The sequence below is a fragment of the Aquarana catesbeiana genome, linkage group LG01 (genome assembly GCF_042186555.1).
Source record: "Aquarana catesbeiana isolate 2022-GZ linkage group LG01, ASM4218655v1, whole genome shotgun sequence".
NCBI classification, from domain to species: Eukaryota; Metazoa; Chordata; class Amphibia; order Anura; family Ranidae; genus Aquarana; species Aquarana catesbeiana.
This window is the reverse complement of record NC_133324.1, coordinates 106,629,033-106,637,955: the sequence shown is the minus strand read 5'-3', so window position 1 is coordinate 106,637,955 and position 8,923 is coordinate 106,629,033.

Below are 8,923 nucleotides of genomic sequence, written 5' to 3'. Positions count from 1 at the left end.
CATCCGCAAAGACCAACATCTGCCACAGCGCCCAAGGGGAAAACCTTCCCCTTTGGTGCCCCACCAACCCCAAGGCTCTCTAGATGCTACCGGTAAACCCAGGGCCCACATATTAATCCCCCCAGCATAGAGGTAAACTCCGTCACCCTGAAAGCACCTTCCAGTATCCAGTTCCATCTCTAAATGCCCGCTGACCAGCCTCACCATTCCTAACCCAACATCAGCTGACATCCCCATTAACCTTGTCGGTAGCTATTTCCATCCCCTCTACCGATCGGTCCAGTCTCCAAATCGTCCGAGCAATGATGTTGGACTCCACAATCAGCATCCCCAGGAAAGCCATGCAGATGTGCCTAACTCCACCTTCATAACCCTTGTTATGTCCCACCTGGACTTTAAGCCCACACTCTTTTCTACCGAGCCCAGGCTTCTCGTCTAGCAATGCCTCATCGTGTCCCCTCATACCCACTGTCTGCTTCACTTGTCCCTCTCAACCCATATGAGGGCCCTATCTCCAGCTCAGGCCTTGTGTTCCCCCTGAAATAAAAGAAAAACCCCACCGGCCATAACAACCGGCATGCAAAAAAAACAGGCATACCCCCAAACAAAAACCCCTGCCAGCATCCCCGCTCCTGTAATCGTGCAACAGGTGGGGACGACCATACCACTGGAACCTACGCGGTTCCCCCTGAAAATGCGTTTACGCTCCAGGTTCCTTGGCTCTGAACCTGACCCACACCTGGCCGCTACGGATGAGCCGAACACCCCCCCCCGAACGTTAGAACCCCATTGACGTCTATGGGACTCGAACGTTCTAAATCAAAAGTGCTCATTTTAAAAGCTGATTTTCATGGTATTGTCCTAAAAAGGGTTTGGGGACCCGGGTCCTGCCCCAGGGGACATGTATCAATGCAAAAAAAACTTTTAAAAACGTCCGTTTTTTCGGGAGCAGTGATTTTAATGATGCTCAAAGTAAAAAAAAAAAGTGAAATATTCCTTTAAATATCGTACCTGGGGGGTGTCTATAGTATGCCTGTAAAGTGGCGCGTGTTTCCCCTACTTATAACAGTCCCTGCACAAAATGACATTTTTAAAGGAAAAAAAGTCATTTAAAACTGCTTGTGGCTTTAATGTAATGTCGTGTCCTGGCAATATGGATGAAAATCAGTGAGACAAACGGCATGGGTACCACCAAGTCCATTACCAGGCCCTTTGGGTCTTGTATGGATATTAAGGGGAACCCCGCACCCAAATTAAAAAAGGAAAGGTGTGGGGCCCCCAGGCCCTATATACTCTGAACAGCAGTATACAGGCAGTGCAAACAAGACAGGGACTGTAGGTTTGTTGTTAAGTAGAATCTGTTTGTAATTTTGAACTGGTACATTTTCAAAGTGTAGCTCCAACCAAAAAATCTGTTTTTAAGCTTTTTTGAAAACATAGGGAAGGGTTATCACCCCTGTGACATTTGATTTGCTGTCTGTGCTCCTCTTCAGAAGATTTCAGCTCACTTTTTGTCCCAATGACAAATGTTTTTTGAAAATTTGGGGTTTTTAATGAAACAAGGATTGGTGATAAAGCATCAGTGTAAAGGAGAAAAGTTTTTTTCCCATATTAACTCTTACAGGAGAGAATTTCCCTTCCTATGGGGTAGATTTCATCTCACTTCCTGTTGTCTCCTTCCATTTGCAAGTAGGAGTCGTTTGTAAGTTGGATGTTTGAAAGTAGGGGCCTGCCCTATATACTCAGCAGAAATGTGGGCCTTAGGTGTTGTTGTGGCCACAACACTGTAAGCCATCACAGGGCCCTGCTGTGAAATATTAGATCAAGAATTGTAATTACATGACCCTGTTGAACAGGGTCAGAAAAATTGGGCCTTTGGTGATGGTGGTGGTGGTGCTGGTGCCACAACACTGTAAGTCCTCACAGTTACACTTGGTGGGCGCAGAAACGGGCCCTGCTGTGAAATATTAGATCAAGAATTGTAATTACATGCCCCTGTTGAACAGGGCCAGAAAAATTGGGCCTTTGGTGGTGGTGGTGGTGGTGGTGCTGGTGGCACAACACTGTAAGTCCTCACAGTTACTCTTGGTGGGCGCAGAAACGGGCTCTGCTGTGAAATATTAGATCAAGAATTGTAATTACATGCCCCTGTTGAACAGGGCCAGAAAAATTGGGCCTTTGGTGGTGGTGGTGCTGACACGTACCTCGTATGTGAGCCTGACGTGCAGAGGGAGACCTCTCGTACAGCCCTGGTTCCCAGATCACTGGAGTTGAGGACAGTGACCGTAGGAGCACAGTGGGGTATGAGTGCCTGGTGGATTCTCTGGAACTGGAGATGATGTCCACTGGGAGACACTGGAACTGACTGGAGTGCCGGGTGCAGGTAAGCTGGATACAAGTCAGCAGGTAAGCCGGATGCAGGTCAGCAGGGTGCAGGTGAGCTGGATGCAGGTCAGCAGGATGCAGGTAAGCTGGATGCAGGTCAGCAGGCTGCAGGTCAGCAGGATGCAGGTCAGCAGGCTGCAGGTGAGCTGGATGCAGGTCAGCAGGATGCAGGTAAGCTGGATGCAGGTCAGCAGGGTGCACACAGCAGGCAGAAGCAAGGTCAGACAAGCCGGGTCATACACAGTGGATCAGTTCAACAGATTCGGCAGGCAAGGAATAGTCAAGTTCGGGCTGGTTTCTGGTAACAGGAGATCAGACAGGCAGGTAAACAGAATCAGAGTCAGGGAAAGCCAAGGTTCAGGATTGGAGACAGCAGCGTGGTCAGAGAGCCAGGTCAGGTGATCGGATGCTGATTACAGGAACAGGTCACAGGTGAAGCTGCAGATCAAACAGCAAGTGCTGAATTGTGGAAGCCCCTCTTAAAGGCCACTGGGTGCCAAAGCCGAATCACTGTGCGTGCGATCTCTGCGATCGGCACATGCGCATTGGCGCACGCCTGTTCGTTACTGGGAACCTGTTGGTGGGGATGCGCCTGAGCCCTGTTGCAGGTCTGGAAGTAGTATGTCCATGACATTGCCCCCCCCTTAAGGGCAACCTCCGGGTGCCCAAAAGAGCTCTTTTCTGAGGATGTCTGTGGAAGTAGGCCTGGATCAGTTCTTGGGCATGCACATTTTGCTTAGGTTCCCATGAGTTCTCCTCTGGTCCATAGCCCTTCCATTTGATTAAAAATTGAAGTTGGTTACCTCTTCTCCTGCAGTCTACGACAGCCTGCACCTCATACTCCTCGTCCTTATTAATAATAACGGGTCCGGGTGGCTCCGTTCCTCTGTCCGGGAAAGGGTCGGGTACTGTGGGTTTAAGCAGAGACACGTGAAACACCGGGTGCACTTTGAGCGACTCAGGCAGGGTAAGTTCATAGGAGACCTCATTCAATTTCCTCTTAACTGGGAAAGGGCCAATGAATCTGGGTGCCAGCTTCTTTGAAGGGCAAGCCATCTTGAGGTTGGTGGTAGATAACCACACCTGATCACCTGGTTGGAGACGTAATTCACCTCTTCTCTTCCTGTCATTAAGCCTCTTGTTGGTTGCCTGCGCCTTGGCCATAGCTTCTTGCAACAACTTGTTGTTGCGACCCAGGAACTCGACAGTGCTTTGTACTGCTGGAACAGGAGATTCTGGAATAATGTTAGGCAGGAAGACAGGATGGAACCCATAGTTCGCAAAGAACGGTGACTGACCTGTGGCTGAATGGCTGGCATTGGTGAAAGCAAATTCCGCTAAAGGCAACAGTGCTACCCAATCATCTTGGACAAATGAGGTAAAGCAACGGATGTACTGTTCCAGGGTTTGGTTCGTCCTTTCAGTTTGTCCGTTAGTCTGGGGGTGGAAAGCAGATGACATGGAAAGTTCAATTTTCAGAATTTGGCATAGTGACCTCCAGAAGCGGGAGGTGAACTGGACTCCCCTGTCAGATACAATGTTGGTTGGTACCCCATGCAGCCTTACGATCTCCCTGATGAACACCCGGGTGGTTTCCAAAGCAGACGGCGTACTCTTTAGGGGTATGAAGTGGGCCATCTTAGACAGACGGTCAACCACTACAAAGATAGCTGTATGTCCTTCAGAAGGGGGTAGTTCCACTACAAAGTCCATGGCAATCATGCTCCAGGGTCTGTCAGGAATTGGTAGTGGTCTGAGGAGGCCCCAGGACTTGGTCCTGGCAGACTTGCTTTGGGTACAGATGACACATGACTTAACATAGTCCTTGCAATCTTCCTCAAGCTTCGGCCACCAAAACATGCGCTGGATTAGTTCACGAGTCTTGTGAACCCCAAAATGTCCGGCCAGCGGGTGGTCGTGACACAGGCTCAACACTTCTGTCCGGCAACTTTCTGGCACAAAAATTTTGCTGTCCTTCCAAAGCATCCCATCCCTGGGTATCATGATTGATCCTGGAGGACCGGACACCCCCTCTGAGGCTTGTTTTAGACCGGACATCAGGTCTGTCTGGAAAAGCAGAAAGTTGCCCTCAGATAAGATGGTGTCCGGAACTGAAGTTTCTTTGGGGTCATCATATAAGAGTGACATTGCGTCAAAGAAGGATGACAAAGAGTCCAGAGAAACATGGTGTTCTTCCAGCAGGTGATGAGCCCAGGCTTGTGGATCTCCCAGCAGAAGTGAGACAACAAACCCCACCTTGGTGTTTTCCCGCGAAAAGGTTAAGGGTAGTAAGGAAAAGTACAGCTCACATGCATTACGGAAAGTCCGAAACTTGCTTCGATCCCCAGAAAACTTCTCCGGAATTGGGACCCTGGGTTCTGGAGATAACATCATTACAGGGAGTGCGGGGGAAGCCACTGATGACAACCCACTGGAAGAAGGGTTTGTAATACTCGTCCGGGACTGCACTTGTCTCACCAGGTGTTCATAGCGTTCCTGAAGCGATTTCACCTCTTGAGTGAGGACGGAGAGTAATTGGCAGATTTCATCAGTAGCAGAGGTCCCTCTTGCAGGCTCAGGCATGGCTGTTTGATACTGACACGTACCGCGTATGTGAGCCTGACGTGCAGAGGGAGACCTCTCGTACAGCCCTGGTTCCCAGATCACTGGAGTTGAGGACAGTGACCGTAGGAGCACAGTGGGGTATGAGTGCCTGGTGGATTCTCTGGAACTGGAGATGATGTCCACTGGGAGACACTGGAACTGACTGGAGTGCCGGGTGCAGGTAAGCTGGATACAAGTCAGCAGGTAAGCCGGATGCAGGTCAGCAGGGTGCAGGTGAGCTGGATGCAGGTCAGCAGGATGCAGGTAAGCTGGATGCAGGTCAGCAGGCTGCAGGTAAGCTGGATGCAGGTCAGCAGGCTGCAGGTGAGCTGGATGCAGGTCAGCAGGATGCAGGTAAGCTGGATGCAGGTCAGCAGGGTGCACACAGCAGGCAGAAGCAAGGTCAGACAAGCCGGGTCATATACAGTGGATCAGTTCAACAGATTCGGCAGGCAAGAAATAGTCAAGTTCGGGCTGGTTTCTGGTAACAGGAGATCAGACAGGCAGGTAAACAGAATCAGAGTCAGGGAAAGCCAAGGTTCAGGATTGGAGACAGCAGCGTGGTCAGAGAGCCAGGTCAGGTGATCGGATGCTGATTACAGGAACAGGTCACAGGTGAAGCTGCAGATCAAACAGCAAGTGCTGAATTGTGGAAGCCCCTCTTAAAGGCCACTGGGCGCTAAAGCCGAATCACTGTGCGTGCGATCTCTGCGATCGGCACATGCGCATTGGCGCACGCCTGTTCGTTACTGGGAACCTGTTGGTGGGGATGCGCCTGAGCCCTGTTGCAGGTCTGGAAGTAGTATGTCCATGACAGGTGCTGGTGGCACAACACTGTAAGTCCTCACAGTTACTCTTGGTGGGCACAGAAATGGGCCCTGCTGTGAAATATTAGATCAAGAATTCTAATTACATGTCCCTGTTGAACAGGGGCTGAAAAATTGGGCCTAAGGCACTGGTGCTGTTGCCACAACACTGCAACCCCTCACAGATACTCTAGTTGGAACGCAGGAACGAGCCCTGCTGCAAAGTATTGCATCAAAAATTGTAATTACACGCCCCCGTTAAACAGGGGCTGAAAAATTGGGCCTTAGGCACTGGTGCTGTTGCCACAACACTGCAACCCCTCACAGATACTCTAGTTGGAGCGCAGGAACGAGCCCTGCTGCAAAGTATTGCATCAAAAATTGTAATTACATGCCCCTGTTAAACAGGGACTGAAAAATTGGGCCTTAGGCACTGGTGGCGGCGCCCAGAACCAAAATTGTTCTTACAAGCTATCAGCATGATCATTGAGGAGGAAGAGGATAATTACTCAGCATAACAGGATAGTCACTCAGCATCAGCATAGGCAGTCTTTGAAGGGATCTGACATTTGCAAAAAAAATTATTCAGTTACATCAGCATCAGGTGCTTGGTATCTGGTGGTGATCCAAGACTGATTCATTTTTATGAAGGTCAGTCGATCGACCGAGTCGGTGGACAGACGCACCCTGCGATCGGTTACAAAGCCTCCAGCAGTACTGAATGTGCGTTCCAAAAGAACGCTGGATGCAGGACAGGCCAGTAGCTCAATTACATACTGTGCAAGCTCTGGCCAGTGATCCATCCTCAAGACCCAGTAACCCAGAGGATTTTCGGTCGGAAAGGTGTCCAAGTCAGATCTTGCCCCTAGGTATTCCTGCACCATGTAAAACTGTCAGAGGAGGTCTCGGAATGGACATGCTATTGGGCACTCTGGTGTGCACCGGTTTGCACTGGTGCGCGCCCGTTCGTGCCGTTGTGCGGGCACGTGCGGGTGCGTGCAGGAGCGTCGGCGCGGGCGCGCTCACGGTGCTTGGCGGCAATCGCCCTATTTAAGCTGCTGGAACTTTCTGCTCAGTGCTGTCCGATCTGCAGCTCCCAGTTCCTGTGTTCCTGTTACCTGTCTGCTTGTTGATCTCCATGTGACCCCGGATAGTCTTTTGGATTCTTCTCTGCTATCTGCCTGCACCTGACCTTGGCTTCCCTTGACCACGAATCTACCTGCTCCTTTGTACCACGTAGTCTGCCTGCTGCCAACCCTGCCTGTGACCCGGACTTTGAGCCTGCCTGTTTCCCTGTACCGTACTGACCACTTGCTGCCAACTCTGCCTGTGACCGGACCAGCCCTTTCTGCTCCTGCTCTGCACCGCCTGCCTACGCTCCAGCTTGTCAAGGACTTCCAGTCTATTTGCATCAGGATCCTGGGCCTTACCTCCGCAAGCCACCCGCCAGGCTCTTTTACCACTCTGTGCTCCTGTGCCTTCTGTTCATACTACCAGGGGCCGGGAACCAGATTCGTACGGGAGGCCTCCCCCTGCTACATCGGGTTCGTCAGTCAGGTACGTGCAAGTCTGACAGTATCGGACAGCCATGTCCGAGCCCGAGCAGGGGTCCTCTCCCATGGAGGAATTATGCAGACACCTGGCGGGTCTCACACAAGCTGTGAAGAGCCTGCAGGAAGGCTATACTAGGCTGGAGGAACGAGTCCAGGTGCTGTCCTCACCTGCTAACCCTCAAGCTGCTTCTGCTGCTGGACTCTCAGCTCCTCCCTCCGTGGTTATGCTTCCTCCTGAGCCAAAGGTTCCTACACCCGACAGATTTTCCGGTGAGCGTAGTAAGTACCGATCCTTCCGCAATGCCTGTGGACTTTACTTTGCTCTGCAACCACGTACCTTTTCCTTAGAGGCGACTAAGGTGGGCTTCGTGATTTCTCTTCTGTCCGGTGAACCACAGACCTGGGCCCACCGTCTTTTGGAACAAAAGTCAGCATCTCTGGACAATCTGGATGCATTCTTTGCCGCCATGTCTCAATTATATGAGGACCCCCCAGTTGAAAGCCACCGCTGAGTCCGCCTTGCACGCCCTACGACAAGGGTGTAGACCCGCAGAAGATTACATCCTGGAATTCAGGCGTTGGAGTTCGGACACGGATCGGAACGACGCGGCCCTGCATTACCAATTTCGTGTGGGCCTTTCCGACTCACTTAAAGATGAGTTGGCGCGGGTTGGATTACCACAAACGTTGGAGGACCTTATCAACCTGTCCGTTCAGATAGATCGGCGCCTCAGGGAGCACCGCTCCGAAAGATCCACCAACCAATTCCATCCCACCTGGGTCCTCCCAAAGGTCCCTAGTGCTACCAGCTCTGTCGGCCAAAGCCCTCATGTACCACCTACCTCGGTCCTTGATACCCCTGAACCGATGCAGCTCGGCCTTCTCTGCCCATCTCTCACTCCAGAAGAACGGCAGCGTCGACGGGTCAACAATCTGTGTATGTACTGCAGGGAGTCGGGTCACTACGTGAGATCTTGCCCTAACAAGACACGTAAGTCCCTTTCAACCTCTACTAAGTGTGCATCTGCCTTGCCTAACCTTGCTAATCATCTTGTTCTTCCCATTATTCTGCAGCTTCCAGGACAGGATCTTACAGTCTCGGTCATAATTGATTCCGGAGCTTGCAGCTGCTTCATAGACCTAACTTTTGCTGCTAACCACCGCATTCCTCTCCAAGCGAAATCACAGGGATTTGCGGTCCACCTTGCTGATGGTTCCACCCTTATCTCTGGTCCTGTCACCCAGGAGACTATTCCTCTGATGGCCATCATGAACACTCATCACCAGGAATTCCTTCGTTTGGATGCTATCTCTTCTCCACTTTTTCCTATTTTTTTGGGAATGCCGTGGTTACAGGCCCATAATCCTAGTATTGACTGGGTCTCCGGAGAAATCAAGTTCCTCTCCAACTATTGTCAACAGAACTGCCTGCACAGTACCTCTGCAAAATCCCCTCAACTCTTGTGTCTGGACATTGACACTGAATCGCAGCAGGCGATTCCCGCACCGTATCAGGACTTTTTTGACGTCTTCAGTAAAAAGGGGGCAGAAACTCTTCCTCCTCACAGACCTTAT